A 22,335-nucleotide genomic window follows, 5' to 3' on the forward strand; every position below is an offset into this window, starting at 1 on the left:
TTCAATGCTACAACTCCAAACCCATCACCAAAATTACTTTTCTTATACTAGCCTTCAACAATATCACATCGCTCCTTCCCTCTACCACCTCACCTCTTTAGTGAGCCCATTAAAAATATATATACATTAGAATCTGGATCAAAGATTTACAGTGGTATATACTTATGCTTTTGATGTACATAGCAATCTCACCTCTAAACCATAAAGATGTCCAGTGCCCAATGTCATCACCATTCTGCCTCCTCATTCCCCTCTTCTCTTTCCTTGTCATTCTCATTTCTATAAACCAAGGCCAAGGGTTTTGCCATCATTTGATGCTTTCCATTCCTTGAAGGAGTTTTTCTATCTGCCTCATGTTCTTAAGTCTGAAGTATTTCTAGCTGAAGGTTTGTTTCAGGTGCTGTATTATTTTATCCCATAAGGAGAAAATTTTGCTTCAAGATTTCCTTTATGCTGCACTAGTCTTGAAGTTTAAGAAAGAGAATTATATTCTCTAGTATCTGTCTTTTTGTTTAGTTATAAGAGGTAAAAGTATTAAAATGCCTTATGGTAAAAGCTATTATTAAAAACATCTTGGAAGCTGATGTCTGAATTTTAGTGGAAATGGTATATAGCTCTTGGCTTCATCTAAGATATTCAAGATTTGGTTAAAAACTGTTAGTGTGCATTGAGTTCCCTTTTGACAAATACTGAGAATGAAGTACTTTAATCTACTGGATAGGTCACAAAAATGGAAATATAGAGAAACCTGAGGTGTGATCCCTGGCATTGTTGCATGACCATGTGCATCTAGCCAGAAGTGGGAGTAACCCTGAGTCTTCTGGTTTTAGCTCCTAAACACAAAAAAGTGAAACCAAAAAATTCATAATACTTTATTATTTCAATTACATGATAAAACTTCTAAATTGCTTACATTACCTCTACAAAATTAGAGAGCACACTATCAAATATTTATCCAGATTTATCCTTTCTTAGAAACTATTATTTTAATTGAGATATAGTCTACTTAAATTTCTTATGGTGTTTAAGGCTTAATTGATAAAAGAAAAGAAGGATGGAAATATAACAAGGTGTCTTGACTATTCTTTTTTTTTTTTTACAATTTTTTTATTTAAACACCTTGATTACATACATGATTGTGTTTGGGTTTCAGTCATAAAAGGAACACCACCCATCACCAGTGCAACATTCCCATCACCCATGTCCCAAATCTCCCTCCTCCCCACCCAACCCCTGCCTGTACTCTAAACAGGCTCTGCATTTCCCTCATACATTCTCAATATTAGGACAGTTCAAAATGTAGTTATTTCTCTAACTAAACTCATCACTCTTTGTGGTGAGCTTCTTGAGGTGAGCTGGAACTTCCAGCTCTTTTCTCTTTTGTGTCTGAAATTTATTATTGCAAGAATGTCTTTCATTTTTCTTAAAACCCATAGATGAGTGAGACCATTCTGCGTTTTTCTCTCTCTCTCTGACTTATTTCACTCAGCATAATAGATTCTGTGTACATCCATGTATAGGAAAATTTCATGACTTCATCTCTCCTGACAGCTGCATAATATTCCATTGTGTATATGTACCACAGTTTCTTTAGCCATTCGTCTGTTGAAGGGCATCTTGGTTGTTTCCAGAGTCTTGCTATGGTAAATAGTGCTGCAATGAATATAGGTGTAAGGAAGGGATTTTTGTATTGTATTTTTGTGTTCTTAGGGTATATTCCTAGGAGTGGTATAGCTGGATCGTATGGGAGCTCGATTTCCAGTTTTTGGAGGAATCTCCATATTGCTTTCCATAAAGGTTGAACTAGACGGCATTCCCACCAGCAGTGGATACGGGTTCCTTTCTCTCCACATCCCCGCCAGCACTGTTTGTTCTCATTCTTTGTGATGTGTGCCATTCTCTGTGGTGTGAGGTGGTATCTCATTGTTGTTTTGATTTGCATCTCCCTGATGATTAGTGATGTGGAGCATTTCTTCATGTGTCTTTTGGCCATTTGTATTTCTTTGTCAAAGTGTCTGTTCATTTCTTCTCCCCATTTTTTGATGGGATTAGATGTTTTTTTCTTGTAAATTTCTGTCAGTGCCTTGTATATTTTAGAGATTAGCCCCTTATCTGATGGGTATTGGGTGAATAGTTTCTCCCACTCAGTGGGTGGCTCTTGTATCCTGGGCACTATTTCCTTTGAGGTGCAGAAGCTTCTCAACTTAATATATTCCCATCTGTTAATCTCTGCTTTCACTTGCTTGGAGAGTGCAGTTTCCTCCTTGAAGATGCCTGTAGTCTCAATGTCCTGGAGAGTTTTGCCTATGTGTTGTTCTATATATCTTATGGTTTGGGGTCTGATATCGAGGTCTTTAATCCATTTGGATTTTACCTTCGTACATGATGTTAGCTGGGGGTCTAAGTTCAATTTTTTGCAAGTGGCTAGCCAGTTGTGCCAACACCACTTGTTGAAGAGGCTTTCTTTGCTCCATTTAAGATTTCCTGCTCCTTAATCAAAAATTAGGTGATTGTATGTCTGGGGAACATTTTCTGAGTATTCAAGCCTATTCCACTGATCTGAGGGTCTGTCCTTATTCCAATACCATGCTGTTTTGATAACTATTGGTTTGTAGTAAAGTTTAAAGTTGGGGAAAGTAATTCCTCCCATATTCTTTTTCCCAATGACTGCTTTAGCTATTCGAGGGTGTTTATTGTTCCAAACAAATTTCAAAAGTGCCTGATCCACTTCTTTGAAGAATGTCATGGGTATCTTTAGAGGGATAGCATTGAATCGGTATAATGCCTTGGGGAGTATTGCCATTTTGATGATGTTAAGCCAATCCATGAGCAGGGTATGTGTTTCCATTTCCGCGTGTCCTCTCTTATTTCTTGGAGCAGAGTTTTATAGTTTTCTTTGTATAGGTCCTTCACATTTTAGTCAAGTTGATTCCAAGATATTTGAGTTTGTGTGGCACTATTGTGAATGGGGTTGTTTTCTTAATGTCCATTTCTTCCTTATTACTATTGGTGTATAGAAAGGCCATTGATTTTTGTGTGTTGATTTTGTAGCCTGCCACCTTGCTATATGAGTCTATTGTTTCTAGAAGCTTTTTGGTAGAGTCTTTAGGGTTTTCTAAGTAGAGTATCATGTCATCTGCAAACAGTGAGAGCTTGACTTCTCCCTTTCCTATCTGGATTCCCTTGATATCTTTTTCTTGCCTAATCGCAATAGCAAGTACTTCCAGTGCTATGTTGAATAGGAGTGGTAAGAGAGGACAGCCTTGTCTTGTGCCAGAATTTAGAGGGAAGGCTTTTAGTTTAATTATTTAGATAATATTTGCTTTTAGTTTAGGCTTTTAGTTTAATTATTTAGATAATATTTGCCACTGGCTTGTGGTAGATGGCCTTAACTATATTGAGAAAGGTTCCTTCCATTCCCATCTTGCTGAGAGTTTTGATCAAGAATGGGTGTTGGACCTTATCAAATGCTTTTTCTGCATCTATTGATATGATCATGTGGTTTTTATTTTTCTTGTTGTTGATGTTGTGTATTATGTTGATAGACTTACGGATGTTAAACCATCCTTGCATTCCTGGGATTAAACCTACTTGATCATAGTGGATGATCTTCTTAATGAGGTATTGAATCCTATTTGCCAGGATTTTGTTGAGGATCTTTGCATCTGCATTCATCAGCGATATTGGTCTGTAATTTTCTTTTTTCGTAGCATCTCTGTCTGGTTTAGGTATCAGGGTGATGTTGGCTTCATAAAAGCTATTTGGGAGTGTTTCCACTTGTTCAATTTCATGAAAGAGTCTTGCCAGGATTGGTAGTAGTTCCTCTTGGAAAGTTTGATAGAATTCATTAGTGAATCCATCTGGGCCTGGGCTTTTGTTTTTGGGCAGACTTTTGATTACCATTTTTATTTCATCAATGGTGATGGGGGTGTTTAGATATGCTACATCCTCTTCTTTTAACCGTGGAAGATTATAAGAATTTATCCATTTCTTCCAGGTTCTCATTTTTAGTGGCGTAGAGTTTTTCAAAGTAGTTTCTGATTACCCTTTGAATCTCTGTCATATCAGTAGTGATCTCTCCTTTTTCATTCCTGATACGAGTTATCAAGTTTCTCTCTCTCTCTTTCTTTGTTAGGTTTGCCAGTGGTCTATCAATCTTGTTTATTTTTTCAAAGAACCAACTTCTGCTTTCGTTGATCTTTCGGACTGTTTTTTGGGTTTCCACTTCGTTGATTTCTGCTCTCAGCTTTGTTATTTCCTTCTGTCTTCCTATTTTTGGGTCCTTTTGTTGAGTACTTTCTAGTTCTATTAGCTGTGTCATTAAGCTACTCAGGTAAGCTCCTTCTTCCTTCCTGATGTGTGCTTGCAAAGCTATAAATTTTCCTCTCAGTACTGCTTTGGCTGTGTCCCATAAGTTCTGATAGTTTTTGTCTTTATTGTCATTTGTTTCCAGGAACCTTTTGATTTCCTCCTTGTTTTCATCTCGGACCCACTGGTTATTGAGTATGAGGTTGTTTAACTTCCAGGTGTTAAAGTTTTTCTTCTGAGTCCCTTTGGAATTCACAAATAATTTCAGAGCCTTGTGGTCAGCGAAGGTAGTCTGCAAAATTTCTATCCTCTTGATCTTATGGAGGTATGTTTTATGTGCCAGCATGTAGTCTATCCTGGAGAATGTCCCATGTATATTGGAGAAGAATGTGTATCCAGGTTTCTGGGGATGGAGTGTCCTATATATATCCACTAGGCCTCTTTCTTCCATTTCTCTCCTCAGGTCTAGTATATTCTTGTTGGGTTTCAGTCTGGTTGACCTATCCAATGTTGACAAAGCAGTGTTGAGGTCCCCCACAATTATTGTGTTGTTATTGATATTGTTTTTCAGATTTGTCAACAGTTGTTTTAAATATTTTGCTGGCCCCTCATTTGGTGCATATATGTTTAGGAGAGTTATTTCTTCCTGCTCTACATACCCCTTGATTAATATAAAATATCCATCTTTGTCCCTTACAACCTTCCTGAGTATAAAGTTTGCATTATCTGATATTAGTATGGCCACTCCAGCTTTTTTATGGGTGTTGTTTGCTTGGATAACTTTTCTCCAGCCTTTTATTTTGAGTCTATGTTTGTTCTGACTATTCAGGTGTGTTTCTTGTAGGCAGCAGAAGGTTGGATTGAGTTTTTTGATCCATTTAGCCACTCTGTGTCTCTTAACTGGTGCATTTAGTCCATTGACGTTGAGAGAAAGAATTGTCCTGGGATTTAATGCCATCTTTATATCGAAATTTGGTGTGTCTTTTGGTTAGTCTTGTTTTAAATTAGGTCTTTCAGTTTTTCTCTTAAGACTGGTTTTGAGTTCATAAAGTTTCTGAGCTGTTTTTTGTCTGTGAAACCATGTATTCTTTCGTCAAACCGGAAAGTGAGTTTTGCTGGGTACAATATTCTAGGTGAAGCATTCATTTCATTCAGTCTTGTCACAATATCCCACCACTGCTTTCTGGCATTGAGTGTTTCTTGTAATTTCCCCTTTTGATCTTGCTGTTTTCAGAATTCTGTCTCTATCAGTGGGATTTGTCATTGTGACTAGGATGTGTCTTGGGGTGGTTTTTCTTGGGTCTCTTTTGGTTGGTACTCTTCGAGCATGCAGGATTTGATCACCTATATTCTTTAGCTCTGGAAGTTTCTCTTTAATGATGTTCTTGACCGTTGATTCTTCCTGGAAATTTTCTTCCTGGGTCTCTGGGACTCCAATGATTCTTAGGTTGTTTCTGTTGATCTTATCATAGACTTCTATTTTCATCTGTTCCCATTCTTTGACTAATTTTTCCATTGTCTGTTCATTTGCTTTAAGTTTTTTTTCCAATCTCTCCTGCTGTTTGGAATTGTTATGTATCTCATCTTCCACAGCACCAAGTCTATTCTCAGCTTCTGATACCCTGTCCCAGAGCTTATCCATTTTGTCATTCACTTCGTTTACTGATCTTTTCAGGCCTGTTAGTTGACATGTTATTTCAGTTTGGAGTTTTGTGATTTCTTTCTTCACATTTTCTTGATTCTTATTAGTGTTCTGTTCCACTCTATCCATGGTTTTTTGGAGATCTTTGAGCATCTTCCATATTGCTACTCTAAAGTCATTATCTGAGAGGATGATTAGTTGGTTGGTCATTAACTGGTCATCAGAATTGTCATCTTCATTCTCTATGTCTGATGCTGGCCTGCGTTGTTTCCCCATTGTCACACTTGTATTGTGGGTTTTTCTACGTGTTGTGGTGGTATTCATTGGTTATATGATGCAGGCAGCACACTTCTCTGGCTCCGCCCTTTCTGGATGGGCCGACTTGCCTCCAAGTTAGGGGAGTCCTCCGTGGATGAAGCATCACACAGGATCAAATCTTAGGCCCGAGCATGCAGCAGAGAAGACAGTCTGGAGAGAAGTTCTTGCTTCTGTGATCCAACACAGTTCTTAGTGTGGTTTTTTTCTTCTTGTGATGGTGTTATTTTTTTAGAAAGAGCGCACGGCTGCGTAGCGAAGTGGAGCTAAGTGCCTTCTGGAGCCTCTTTTCAGCCCACTCTCAGGAGGTTCACGCAGCAGGATAGTAGAGAGACACACACAGGCAGCACTCACAGTTTTTCACAGTCGGGCCCCACTGGACAGGCGTCGTTTTCACTTGCTTGCTTGGCAGCTTCAGAATGCTGTATTTTTGGGGTCGCTTTCCAAGACTCTGAGGAGAGTTGCTGGGTAGCTTCAGTTTTTGGGGGGTTTGCTTCCCAGGGCTCTGAGGTGAGCTTCCAGAGTTCAGGAAAGACAGAGAAGAGTAGGACAGGGCTCCCTTCAGGTCCTCAGTTTCCTCAGAAGGAGCACAGCCGGGTGGAGACTCTGCAGGTAGAGCAATCAGCACTCTGCCTGGAAACCCCCACATGCAGCCATTTCTTACTCACTCACTTGCTGGGTAGCTTCAGTTTTTTTGGAGTTCGCTTCCCAGGGCTCTGAGGAGAGCTTCCAGAGTTCAGGAAAGACAGAGAAGAGTAGGACAGGGCTCCCTTCAGGTCCTCAGTTTCCTCAGAAGAAGCACAGCCGGGTGGAGACTCTGCAGGTAGAGCAATCAGCACTCTGCCTGGAAACCCCCACATGCAGCCATTTCTTACTCACTCACTGGCTCGCTGGCTAGCTTCCGAATGTAGTTTTTTTGGGGTTTGCTTCCCAGGGCTCTGAGGAGAGTTTCCAGAGTTCAGGAAAGACAGAGAAGAGTAGGACAGGGCTCCCTTCAGGTCCTCAGTTTCCTCAGAAGGAGCACAGCCGGGTGGAGACTCTGCAGGTAGAGCAATCAGCACTCTGCCTGGAAACCCCCACATGCAGCCATTACTAATGCGATTTTTATTGGGATTATTTGGTAAGAGAATAATCGTGAAAACTACGATATTTGAAGGTCGGCCGCGGGCCACAAAATGTTGTACGGAGGGCCGGAAACGGCCCATAGGCCACGAGTTTGAGACCCCTGATGTGATCTAGTCATTTGTTGTGACATGAATGGAACCAGAGGGCATAATGTTAAGTGAAATAAGTGAAAGGGCAAAGAACAGATATTAGATGATTTCACTCATATGTGGAATATGGAGAAACAAGGGAATGGACAAACTCTAATGTAAAACTCTTGACTTTTTAATGCTGAGATTACTTTGAAAATAAATTATCAAGCAGGGAGAGTGTGGTATACAGACCATGTGTTTTAGAGACACTGGTGGAGAGTGTCTTGGGCACTTTTAGTAGTGGTAAAGGTACAGCAAATGTGTTTGACAAAATCATTGACATTAATACCAGTGTAAATATTTGACAATTTTTAGAATAAAAAGTGTAAAATAAAAAAGACTTAAAAATAGTAAAAGGGCCGGGCGGTGGCGCTAAAGGCAAGGTGCGCCTGCCTTGCCTGCGCTAGCCTTGGACGGACCACGGTTCAATCCCCCGGTGTCCCATATGGTCCCCCAAGCCAGGAGCAACTTCTGAGCACATAGCCAGGAGTAATCCCTGAGCGTTACCGGGTGTGGCCCAAAAAACAAAACAAAACAAAAAGTAAAAATTAATAAAAATAGTCCTTTTCATTAAAAAGAAAAAATTCAAATTCTTCAAATACCCAGATGTGTCAGCCTGTTCAAATGTCTGCCTGATGCTAACAATACAGAGATTGATCATAAAAATCTTAATAACCACACTTTGTGGCAATCTTCATTAAATAAATCTGCTGGCAAATGCATTTCATGGGATAGCAGATCTTTACTCTAGCATACAATGTTTTCTATCTATGGGAAGGTAGCCCACTGACTGGCATACAGTGTTAGGATAAAAGGTTGCAGTTATTATAAAAAGCACTATACACAATAGACATCATTCATTGTTCTCTTAATCTAGTTACAGATTACTAAGAAGCAGTTTGCCAGAAGTGCCTAAAGGCAGACCCTTTTCTCCACAAAACCTTTTTATTTCTCTTTCTCTTTTAGATCCTTTCAAGTATGTTCTGGTACTTATTAGCAAAAACCTTGGAGAAAGAAGATGAAAGAGCTTTATCTTTTTTTTTAATGTCTGTTATTTCCTTCACAGTGAAATAGTCATGTGCAAGACAAACATGCTACTGCTGCGCTATCGCTCTGGCCCCCAAATCGTTCATTTTTAAATGTTTAAAATAGTAAACTTTGATGGGTATATTTTGCCATAAAAATATACAATCACAAATCTATTATTTCATTAATTTATATAAACATTATAATACTTCTGATGACCCAAAATATAATGGTCAGTCTTTGAGGGGACAAAAATCTATAGTAAAAGTGATGTTTTTCTTTGGTTGCAGGAACTGTACCCAAATGACCAGTATGCTGTGCTTGCTCAGGAGCATATTAGTTACATAGAATTAATTAGATGCTTTGAAAGTACTCGGAAGTTTGTGTTTTGGGAAACACCAAGCACACGCCTTTGCTTAAAACCAGAGATTTGAAGACTGGCTTAGCTGTCAAGTGAAGGAGAGGTGTCAAAGTATATCTTCATCTTATGTGAATCAGTTCTCAACCTTCACATTCCAGTTAATGTGGGCTTTATGTGGCATGAGCTGATCCTGAAATTTACAAAGCTAGGCATTAGTAATTTAAAACAAATTAAGGTGCTTCTCACATAAGCAAGCAAATAGATGCAAGTGGCATTGATGAAGGGAAGTGGACACTAATGAGTTAGTGTTGAGCACTGCATTTTGAAACCCAGTCATAAATAACTGTAATTAATATTGACTTAATTAAAAAATAAACCTTTTTATTAAAAAGTAAATTAAGAGCTAGAGAGTGCAGAGGACTGAGCATGTATTTCACATGCGGAAGAGCTAGTTTTATTCCTCAGTATCACAGGGTCCCCCAAATACTACCAGGAGTAATCCCCCAATACCAGGCCAGGAGTACCTCTGAGGCTCAGGTGATCCTAAATAAATACATTACTTTTAAAAAATGATTTTGAAGTTCTGGTGTTTGAATACTATTGATCAGACCATTTCTTAAACTGATGATTTTGTGTTTATCATCAGAGAGTAGCTTGAATAAAGCTATGAAAATATGTCTTTATATACCTGAGTATGGTTTTCAGGAAGTACTTGTGGAACTGCACTGTAATTTCCTCTCCTCTAAGCTATTACACATTGTGTTTGTTTAGCATTATTGTTTCCCATGTATTCCTGAAAACAGGAAACTGTGAAGTCAGTGGTGATTGTAAAATATATTGCTATTTTACAGATTTGTAAAGTGAGATAGAAAGGATAAGTGACACATGCTAGGCAGGAAGTGACACATGCTCTGAAAACTACTCTTTGCTCTCTGGTTTTACAACTGCAGCAGGACTGTAGAAATTTGAGACATGGCATTACAGACACAGGGGCCAGGTCCTGGCCAATGGAAGATGCTCTCCAGTCCTGGAGCAACTCCCCTAAATGAAGTAGATTCCACCACCCATTCAGAATGGAAGGAGGATTAGGTGATACTGGAGGAGGGAGTGCTTCTGGTCTGCACTCAATGTTCACGCCAAGTGGTACTTGAGTGCCAGGGTCACTTATATGCAAGATAAATACTCTACCTGTTTGAGTTTTGGTAAAACAGCTCCTGCTCTGTTTTAGTTTTCTTGAAACATAAAAATCTATTTGCTTATCCTTATTATGATTCATGGGCCTGTGATAAAAATAATATCCTATAATATGACACAATTCTAATAATAATACTCATTTCCCCCAAATAAGACATATGATAAGTAGTTGGTGCTTAGGACACCATAAGTAGTGTGGAAAATTGAACCCTGGTTGGCTGCGAGCAAGGCAAATGTCCTACCTGTGGTGCTATCACTCCAGCTCTAAAGTTATTTCTCTAAGATAAATTGAGTTGCCTTAGTTATTATCCAATTAGCTCTAACTGTACAGATACTAGATGTTTGTATCTTCATGTAAAACTGTGTCTCCGATTTCTTTGCCCTCAATAAGTTGGTGTACCAATGCAATACTGTACAAGATTAGTAAAATCACCTTAATATTATAATTAATATATGTATCATGCTGGCTTTCATAATATAAAAACTTTACAAACTTACTAATAAAGTTTAAATATTTCATTTTAATTATAAATTTGTTAATCAACTTATTAATGAGTTCTAGAATAAGCACTGCAATAACACTGCTCTACATGATTGCTCTACATGATTGCTTCTTATTCTTTACTGTTATTTTAATAATGTTGTTGTTTGGAGTCACCCAAACTCTAAGGAAACCCCCTATTTAGTGCGGAGGGTCACTCACTCCTGGCAGTGTTCAGGGAATTGTAAAATGCAAAGAATCAAACCTAACCCTTGGGCATGCAAAGTGTGTTCACACTCTGTTGATCTCTCTCCAGCCCATGGCTCTTTTTTTATTATACTAAAGACATTCTCATCTGAGAAACCTTTAAAAATGTCTTTTTAGGTACACAAAAATAGTTTGTATCTATTTACAATTATTCATAAAGGAAAAATCATTTTAATTTGAAGGGAAAGGGGTTTTAGGTCACACATAGAGATGTTCAAGGCCTACTCCTGATTCAGTGCTCAAGGGTACTCCTGATAATGGTCAGGAGACCCTATGTGGTGCCAAGGATCAAAGCAGTAGCATGCAAAGCAAGCATCTTGCCTCCTGTACTATCTCTCTTGCCCCAAGAAAAGTATTTTGAGAAAAATAAATCTAAGAAACTCCCTAGTTATAATTAACATTGCAAACAACAACAACAACCCACAAACATAATTTCCATTGTCATTCTTAAGATGCACTGTTGTGATCAATATAAGCCAAATTAAAGAGACCTCTTTGGGCCCCCCTCTGGTAGCTGAGAAGAGATACAAGCTTTGTGTGTGGACCCAAAAGACCAGGGATCTTTGAAACTTGTTTCAATGGCTATCACTAACTTTTCCATTCAATGAATAAAATGTATTCAGTAAAGTAAAAAACAGTTGAAAGCATTTGCAATCACAAGACTTGGACTTGAGTCAGAGCTTTGTCATTTCCTGGCTGTGCGAACACATGTCTGCCTGGTCAACATCCTCAGAACTGAGATTGAACCTAGAATTACTCACTGAATCTCAGAGGCCAAGCAGAGATGGAAGGGATTCTGTTTGCTTAACATGTCCTAAGAAGGTAATTTTATAGAAGAAAATGGTTTAGTGGTTGCCTGGAGCTGAGGCTGGGAAGGAGCTGAGTAGTAAATGGACCTAAAGGATTTTTTGTGGGGTGATGAAATGTTCTAAGACTGGATTGTGGTGATTGTTACATTATTCAGTAAGTTTATTTAAAAAAAATACTGCAGTGTATTTTAAGTGAGTGTGACTCATGGTATGTAAATTATCAATAAAAGTAACAAATTCAGCAGGCAGGCAAATGAGTTATCTGGAACAGGGTAACATATGGTACAGGTGGTACAAGTAAACCAATAACCAGAAGAAGATCCTCAGATGAATAGACTCAAAGTAGGAAGAAATAATGTTCCCTGTGACATTGGAGCTTTTAGTCTCCCATATGTACTTCCACTTGAATTACTAAGTCAGAGGAACCATTTCTCTCTTGTTTAAGTCACTAAATTTTAGAGAGGGTAGTGCAAATACAAGTCATCACTTTTTTTTTTTTTTGGCCACATCCAGTGATGCTGAGGGGTTACTCCTGGCTATGTGCTCAGAAATCGCTCTTGGCTTGGGGGACTATACGGAACACCGGGGGATCAAACTGCGGTCCATCCTAGGTCGGCGCATGCACTTGCGCCACTGCTCCAGCCCCACAAATCATCACTTTTATATTATGTGTGCAACTCCATTCTAGTGTTCTTCCATGTGAATCAAGAAGTAGAGCACAGGTATTAAGGAGAAAATTAATAGCTTTGCAGGAATTCAGCAGGAAGGAAAAAGGGGCCTACATAAAAACTTAATGGCACAGCTTAAGAAATTGGAAAATAACCCAACAAAATAAGCCAGAAAAAGGCCAGAGGAAGGAAATAATAAGAACTTAGAGCAAAAAATAATGAAATGAAAATCCAGGAAGTAATCAAAAAGATCACTGAAAGCAAGAGTTGGTTCTTTGAATAAATAAACAAGATATATAAACCATTAGCAAGACTCAAAAATAGAGAGTTCTAAACTGAATCAGAAGTGGAAAAAGATATGCCATAATAGACACTACAAAAATGTAAAGGAAATATTTGATTTACAGAAATTATAGATTATTTTGACAATTTTTATGCCACAAAACAAGAGAAACTTTAAGGAATGAATAAATTCTTGGACTCCTATAACTTCCTAAGATTAAATCAAGATCATCTGGAATACCTGATTTTCTCAATACAATTGAGAAAATTGAAATGGTAATCAAAAGGCTCCCTAAAAAACAAAAGCCCAGGCTCAGATGGATTCACTAGTGAATTATTTAAACTTTTAAAAAGGACTCACTGCCAATTCTTTTCAGGATCTCCCAGGAAATTGAAGAAACAGAAACACTCCCAAATAGTTTGTATAAATTTAACAGCACCCTGATACTAAAAGCAGTCAAAGATGTCACAAAAAGTGGGGGGGGGGATGACAAGTCAATATCCTTGAACACAGATACAAATATCCTCAACAAAATATTAGCAAATAAAATCCAACAATTCATTAAGATGTTCATACATATGATGAAGTAAGATTCATCCTAGGTATGCAAGAAAGATTTACATAAAGTCAAGCAGCATCACGCACTTTATCAATAAAAGAAAAATATAAATCATGATCATATCAGTAGATATAGAGAAAGCATTTGACAAAATGTAGCACCATCTATGATAAAAGGTCCCCCAAAATGGAAATTGAAGCAACTTTCTTCAACAGTTTCAATAATCAAAGCCAATGGCAAACATTTTACTCAATCAGGAAAAACTAAAACCTTTTCTCTAAAATGTGGCACAAAACAAGGCTGTCCACTCTCATCATTTCTATTAAATATAGTACTGGAAGTACTCACCATTGCAATTAGGCATGGAAAAGATACTAGGGACCAGAACAATAGCACAGTGGATAGGGCCTTTGCCTTGCATGCAGCAGACCCAGGTTTGATCCCAGGAATCTTATATGGACCCTAGAGCCTGCCAGGAGTAATTTCTGAGTGCAGATCCATGAATAACCCCTGAGTGCTGCTGGGTTTGGCCCAACACCCACCCACACCAAAAAAAAAAAAAAGATATCAATAGCAACCAGATGTTGCCTGGTCCAACCTTTATCAAAAACAGTATGTAGTGTTTTCAGTAAAGCATTCCTCTTTTGGGTATCTATCCCCAGGATAGGAAGACATCCATCCAAAAGTATGTATGCACATCGCTATTTATTGCAGCACTCAGTACAATAGTAAAGACTTGGAATCAACCTAGATGTCCAAAAACAGATGAGTGTATCATGAAGATGTGGTACATATATACATTGGAATTCTACATACTACATGCTTATGCTACATACATATGATGCAGTCATGCAATTTACAGCTACATGGATAAAACTGGAAGATATTATGTCAAATGAAGTAAGCCAGAAGAAGGATAAATACAGAATGATATCACTTCTCTGTGGTATTTAGAATAACTAAATAATGAAGAAATGCAATGGTCTAAATGGCAGTTGTCTCAAACACCCCTGGACCCGAGTATAGTGAGAAGAAAAGAAAAGAAACTGAGTGTAAGAGGAGTAACTTTCCCCAACTTCAAACTGTACTATAAAGCAATAGTCATTAGGACAACAAGATATTGAAAAAAAAGACAGGCCTTTAGATCAATGGAATAGACTTGAATATCCTGAGACTGATCTTCAAGTAGATGAGCTATTAATCTTTGATAAAAGAAAGAACTATAAAATGAAGCAAGGAAAGCCTCTTCAACAAGTTATGTTGGAAAAAACTGATCAACAACATGCAAAAAAGAAAATTCAGGGCTCTCTTTAACACCACGAACAAAAGTAAAATCAAAATTTATTAAATACTTGAAACCATAAGGTACATAGAGGAAAATATAGGCAGAGCTCTTTATGACATTGAAGTAAAGGTATCTTCATGGATGAAAGACCACTGACCATGCAAGTAGAAGCAAAGATAAACAGGTGGGACTAAATTAAACTAAGAAGCTTCTGCACTTCAAAAGAAATCATGACTAGTATACAAAAATTGCCCATGGAATAAAAGAAACTATTTACTTAATACCCATTTGATAAGAAGTTAATATCTAATATATAAAAGGAACTGGTTGAGCTTAATAAGAAAACAAAATCCAATCCCATCCAAAAATAGGGAGAAGAGATAAACAGACACTTCCTCAAAGAAGAAATACAGATAGCCAAAAGGCACAGAAAAAAATATTTCACATCATTAATTATCAGGGAAATTCAAATCAAAACTACAATGAGATATCATCTCACACCACAGAGAATGGCAGACATCAAAAAGAATAAGAACAAACAATGTTGGCATGGAGGGATGCCTTGCATGTCACGTTCTCCTTTTTCAGCACTGAGTTCTTGCCCAAAGTGATCAATTCCATCAGTCACTGTCCTAGTAACCCTTCTCTACTTGAAATGCTCTCTCTGCTCTTTGCTGTGAGCTTCCAACCCCTGGGCTGCATCCTAACCCTCAATTCTACTGAGGTTCTATCCTTTTCCCTCTAATTGAACACAGCATAGTGGTATCCATGTTTATTCATGTATAAGTAAATTTCAAGACTGCTTTTTCCTGATGGCTGCATTATATTCCATTCTGTAGATATACCACTGTTTCTTTAGCCATTGAATCGTCTGTTGTCAGGCACCTAGGTTGTTTCCAGATTCTGGCTATAGTAGATAGTGCTGCACTGAACATAGGAGTGCAGAGGGCATTTTTGTGTTGTGTTTTTGTGTTCCTGGGGTATATTCCTAGGAGTGGTATTGCAAGATCATAAAGAAGCTCAATTTCTAGTTTTTTGAGGAATGTCCATATTATTTTTCAAAAAGGCTAGATCAATCTGCATTCTCACCACAGTGAGAGTTTCTTTCTCCCCACATCCACCGCAGCACTGATTGTTCTTGGTTTTTTTTGTTGTTGTTGTTGTTGTTTTTTTGTTTTTTGATGTGTGCTCATCTCTGTAGTGTGAGATGACATTTCACTGTTTTCATTTGTATCTCCCTGATTAGTGAAGTAGAGCATTTTTTTGTGTGTCTTTTGGCCATCTGTATTTCTTCTTTGAGGAAATGTCTATTCATTTCTTCTTTCCATTATCAGATGGCACTAGTGTTATTTTCTTTTTTCTTTTCTTTTAGTTTTGTTTTTTGGGCACACCCAGCAGCGCTCAGGGGCTATAGATGTTATTTTCTTGTAAAGGTCAATCAGTGCCTTGTATATCCTAGGTATTAACCCCTTATATGATGTGTATTATGGTTAAATAAGTTTCTCCCATTCCGTAGGTGGCCTTTGTATTTTAGTCACTATTTCCTTTGAAGTACAGAAGCTTCTCAGTTTAATGTAGTCCCATTTGTTTACCTTTGCTTCCACTTCCTTAGCAAGGGTGCTTCATCCTTCAAGATGCCTTTAGCTTCAATGTCATGGAGTGTTCTGCCTACATTTTCCTCTATGTAACTTATAGTTTCAGGTCTGATATCAAGATGTTTAATTTATTTTGATTTTATTTTTATTTATGGTGTAAATAAAGGTCTCAGTTCACTTTTTTGCATGTTGCTGACCAGTTTTTCCAGCACCACTTGTTGAAGAGGATTTCTTTGCTCCACTTTATATTTCTTGCTTTCTCTTTACAAAAAATTAATTGTTCATAAAATGTGGGCCCATCTCTGAATATTTAAGTCTATTCCATTGATCAGAGGATCTGTCTTTGTTCCATTACATCCAAGTTTTAATAATTACTGTTTTAATAATTACTGCTTTGAAGTACAGTTTGAAGTTGAGGAAAGTGATTCCTCTCATCTTTATTTGGCCAAAGATTGCTTTAGCTATTCATGGATATTTATTTCTTCATACGAATTTCAAGAACATCTGGTCACTTCTTTGAAAAAAAAAAAGAGAATTTTTACATGGAATGCATTAAATCTGTCCAAAGCTTTAGAAGTATTGCCATTGTCATTTTAAATATATTTATCCTCCCAATTCATGAGCAGGCTATATGTCTCCATTTCCTTATGTCTTCTTTTATTTCTATGAGCAGTGTTTTGTAGTTTTCTTTATACATCTTTTTCACCTCTTTAGTTATGTTGACTCCAAGGTACTTGATTTTTGAGGCATAATTGTAAATGTGATTTATTTTGGGGTTACACCCAGTGGCACTCAGGGGTTAATTCTGGCTCTGTGCTCAGAAATCGCCCCTGGCAGGCTTAGGGGATCATATGGGATGCTAGGATTCGAACCACCATCTGTCCTGAATTGGCTGCATGCAAAGCAAAGGCCCTACCACTGTGCTATCTCTCCGCCCCCATGAATGGGATTTTTTTTGGGGGGGGTTATTGTAAGAATTTATTCAAGAGACAAAATTGATTAACATATTGAGGTGAACTAGCATAACATAATATAGTAACATAACATAACATAACATAGAATATAATTAATATAATATAATAATACATGTAAGTCAAAGAGCATTTCTGATTAAAACACAATTTTTTTTTATAATAATGGCTTACATATCTTTCACAGTAGTATCTTAGGTACATATTAACATTGAATCAGGGGAATACCCATCACCAAATATTTCCTCCCCCCCCATCCCAGTCCCTTTCTGCAACCTATATCCCCCACCATCACCTCTCGGGCTGCTAGAGTAGGTGGTCCCCTCTTTGTCTAGCTTACTATTAGTGATCATATATCTGTTTGGTCCTGGTACCCTCCCTTGTTTCCCCTTCTATTTAAGAGGTGGAACTAGATAAATCGAGTTATGTGGTTTTGTTTGAAGGAAAGAAAAGCAATAGATTAGGGTACAAAATAAGAAAAGAAAAAAGAGAAGTCAAATGCACTGAAAATGTGCATAGTCCTTCTAGAGAATTTCAACCTCAGTTTGAGAGAGGGTGTGAAAAAGGTAATTGAAACACCACAACAATACAGAAAGAAATATCAAATTAAATATCCAGTGAGCACTACAGCAATAAGGACAAGCACCACTCAATCGTCTCGGTTCTGAAATCAAATCATGCTGGAGTGCAAAAAGAAAGAGAAAGATAAGATAAAATAAAATAAAATAATATTGGAGACATCAACTTCACTCCCTACACCAAAAGAAAGTAAAAAAATCGATCAATCAATAAATATGTGGAAAAATGATTGTTTTGTGTTTTTTATTTTCCTTTTCTTTTTCCCCCTGCATAGGCACAGTAACTATTGGGGATATTGTAGAGGGAATTCCCTTGGCCTAAGAGATACAGGATTTCTCTACCCCTGAAGTATATTGTCATGGGATTAACTATAGACTCCTTGCATGATCATTTACTCTCCCCTTGGTGCTTTCGTGGTGTATGGAAGACTTCTGCTTCCTCTTGGATGGTAATATCAGACCTCTGTATCTAGTGATCTTGGTGACTGTGCAGCTCAAGTAATGGAGCTTATGATGAAGTCTTTCTTTGTGGTTCTAGCAGTTATGCTTCTTCAGTGTCGTTTTAATCCATCTTCTGTAGTTGGTGGTCTTGGTCATTATGTTGCTCCTTGGATGGAGCCCAGAATAAGGTCTTTCGTTATGTTTCCAGAAGACCTGTTCAGATGCGGTTGTCTCAGTCAGACCTCTGGAATTGGAGATCTTGTTTATTGAACAAATCTTAGACCAAAAGCTAGGCTAGAGCTTTTTGTTGCTGTTGTTGTTGTTGTTGGTCCCAGGATGTGTACTGTCCAGACCTGGTTGTAACAACCAGTCGTCTGTATATAGCGATCTTGGCTTTTGCACAGATCAAAGGGTGACATGTTCTCTGATTTTGTCTTATCATTGGCTGATGAGGAAGGACAACTTGCTCTTAGATCAAGTTGTTCCCATTTCCTCATTGTCAGGTTATCAATTTGGAACTGGTGCATGGTGGCGTCAGAACAGCATTGTGAATGTCCTGGAGGGAATTGGGCTCCTGGAGCTGTTGTGGAGAACTCTGTCGTTTCTATGTCTGGGATCCAGGAGTCAAAGCTGGACGGTCGGTGTCTAGTTCCCTGGAGCCTAAGTTGTTTGAATGGGATTTTTTAAGATATATTTTTCTGCTTCTCTTTCATTATTGTGTATAGAAAAGCCATGAACTTTTGTGAATTAACTTTGTAGCCTGCCACTTTACTATCCAGGTCTATCGTTTTGATTAGCATCTTTAGGATTTTCTAGATAAGTATCATCTCATCTGTGAACAATGAGAGCTTCACTTCTTCCTTTCCTATGTGTATGCCCTTGATGTTTTTTTCTTGCCTAATTGCAATGGCAAATGCTTCTCGTACTATATTGAATGGGACTGGTGAATGGGGGAAATCTTGCCTTGTGCCTTGTGGAAAGACTTTTAGTTTTTATTTATTGAGTAGGATGCTTTAAATGATTTTGTGCTAAATGGCTTTGACAATATTGAGGAAAGTTTCTTCAATTACCATTTTGTTGAGAGTTTTTATAATTAATGGGTGCTGGATGCTGTCAAACATTTTTTCAGCAACTCATGATATGATCACATGGATTTTGTTTTGTTTTTCTTTTGTTGATATGGTAGAATTATATTGATTTACTTGTATATGATAAGCCATCCTTGCATCCCTGTAATGCAACTTACTTGATCATAGTGTATAAGCTTCTTGATTGGATTCTATTTGCTAGTGTTTTGTTGAGGATATTTGCATCTATGTTCATCAAGAATATGAGCCTATAATTCAAATGTATTTATTTCTGAAGTAGAAGCCTCATGCTCCAATCTCCAAGGAATTGGGGAGATGTAGATCTGGAAAAGTGTAACAATAACAGACTCATTAAACTGCTGTGTCTCTGCCAAGCTTGTTCTGTGACATTTAAGTCAAGGAGATGACCACTATTTTCCTCTTTATGTCTTTTCTGCTTATCAGCTTTGTTCAAGTGTGATGAAGACCATCCATCAGAAACAGAAGTAGTTCATGTGGATCTTGTTAATTGTACCCTGAAAACTGTCATTTAGCTTTCCAATGGTCATCTTAAAGTCTTTTGGATTGATATACATGTGTTGTCCTGCTCACAAGACTTTTATAACTTTACCAAATTCTTTGCCCACTTTGCTTTTATGTCTAAATGGATTTGACCTACTCAAACAGCTGATCTCAAAAATACTCATCAACTAATTAACCTATAGACAGGGTATATTTGGAAACAAAGCAACAAGACAAACCGAGCAAATAAAGTACACCTTTGTTCCCTCAGCTTTTCCACATCTTAAAAGTTAGGAGAGTGCAAGGTATGATGGGTACTGGTATTTTCTGGTCTAGTAGACTAATTAGGGTGGAACTTGTACTCATTTACCTCCTTATTTCATCCACAAAATGTTCTGCATTTTAATATTGATGAAACTCATGTGGTCCCATAAAAAAGTCTAAATCACTCACAGACCTAAGCTGGAACTTCAAGGTTGGTCTTATTAAACTAATCTGCAATTCAATGAATGGTATTTGGGAATCCTTGTCAACTCTTTAGTTGCAGACTGAAATCCTAGAAGGGTGACATACCCAAAACCACAGATGCCACCACTAACAGGCCTTCTGGAATTCCTATGCATCTTTGAGGTAGCTGACAAACTATTTTTTGTAATTCTTTTTTTTTTTTTTTGGTTTTTGGGCCACATCCGGCATTGCTCAGGGGTTACTCCTGGCTGTCTGCTCAGAAATAGCTCCTGGCAGGCACGGGGGACCATATGGGACACCAGGATTTGAACCAACCTGCTTTGGTCCTGGATCAGCTGCTTGCAAGGCAAACGCGCTGTGCTATCTCTCCAGGCCCTATTTTTTGTAATTCTTTAGTCTGATTATTTCTTGGAAAAAGACAGTTGAAAGTGGTTTTGAGCTTATTAAACATTGCTATTATCTGTAAGTGAACAAGAAATCTACAGATGATTGGATTTTGAATAGGAAGGAAACTGAGTCAAATATAAATTAGACTACTATCTTATAAAATTTGACATTTGAAAATAAAATTTTGCTACAATAACTTAAAATACAGCTTTTCCCTGTTGGCAAGGAAACAATCTGTTGTGCATGTGCAAATCAGAGGCATTTGCATAACATGGGACCTGAGGGCAGCAGCATATGCTTCATTCTTGCTGACTAGTGAGAATTCTGCTAGACTGTGTGTGAAGAGGTATAGGCATTGTCAGAATTTCTGTATTACCAAGGGACAATTAGGGAATATTATCCAAGTGGGTTTTCTGTGTATCCATATTTATTAACAGAATTCTGGAATACAGAATTCTGAGTCATGATCCTAAAACATGTAAGTATAACAATCATATTTGCTCAATTTTAAAAAGACATAATGTGTTCTAAAGAAGAAAGAGAATATAACATTTGAAATAATGATCCTAATAGATCCTCATCTTATGCAGAGGACATTAAGTCTACAACTATTTGTAGTTCCCTTTACTACAAAGTCTATGTGAAAATATTCAAAGGAAAATGCACACAAGCACACAAACACATCACGAATCTCCCCTCCAATAAGTGATATATTCTTTTCTCTGACATTTTAGACATATTAATTATTTTAAGCTGGTGTGTGTAGAGGGGAGCTCATCTCTGATCTTTGGAATGCCCCCAAAGACTATAGATCCCAAAGGTGAACCTTGCAGAGGTCGGGAATGTGCTCCTTTCTGCAGCTGTACAAAGTCTCATTGTCTATTTTCTTGTTGGCAGATTCCACATGGAATTACAAAGAGCCATTCTAACTGGGATGAAAATACTGCAGGAGGAAGTCTCTGTTCTGTCCATTCAGCTCCCACTGCTCAAGCCACTAGAAGTAGATGGGGGACTCAGCTGCGGGATCCCCTTCATCCCCTACTGTTGAGATGTGATGTCCCCACTCCCAGCACTCGCAGAACCTGCTGGCTCCTCCGTGTCCCAGTTCTGCCTACTAGCCATGCCCCATCTCTGCTACAAATTAACTCTTGGGGCTTCTTGGGTGAAGAGAAGCTGAAGGAAACAGTCTAGTGCAAAAGGGGAAAAGTATGTGTGTGGAGAAAGAGAGAGAAATAGAGAGAAAAAGGAGGGAAAGGGGGAGAGAAGATTGTGTGTGTGTGTGTGTGTGAGAGAGAGAGAGAGAGAGAGAGAGAGAGAGAGAGAGGAAGAGGAAGAGGAAGAGGAAGAGAATATAACAGTAAGAAAAAAATTGTGGAAAGATCTGAAAAATATTTAAATATTTCAAGGTATAAACAGCACTTTGTAATTAATCAAGCCAGATTGGTAATTTGTAGTTTCAGCTGGCTCAGAAAGCAGCCCCCCTGCAGAGGGTGGGGTCCTGTAGCAGGGTGATTTGAGTACTGCTTCCAGAGAGAAAACAAGGAGGACATTGCTCTGGTTTCCCCATTCACCCCAAGCTATTTGTGTCTGCTGTAAAACAAGGCAGTTCCTGAAATTTTTGCCATGACAGTTACTTCATTTTGCTGCAAATAATGAATATATTTTTGAACACAAATTGGAAACATACAGCTTTTTGTGTGGCTTGATAATCAGGCATGACTGTCCTTCTAGATGAGAGTGAAAAGTCATTGAAGAGGTTCTGCTTTTTGAGGTTAAGCTCAGCCTTGAGATCTGAAACACTGGAAGCTATTTGGGTTTCACACTCTTGAATCATTAGCAAAGCCATGTCTGA

This window comes from Suncus etruscus, chromosome 4 (genome assembly GCF_024139225.1).
Source record: "Suncus etruscus isolate mSunEtr1 chromosome 4, mSunEtr1.pri.cur, whole genome shotgun sequence".
Classification (NCBI taxonomy): Eukaryota; Metazoa; Chordata; class Mammalia; order Eulipotyphla; family Soricidae; genus Suncus; species Suncus etruscus.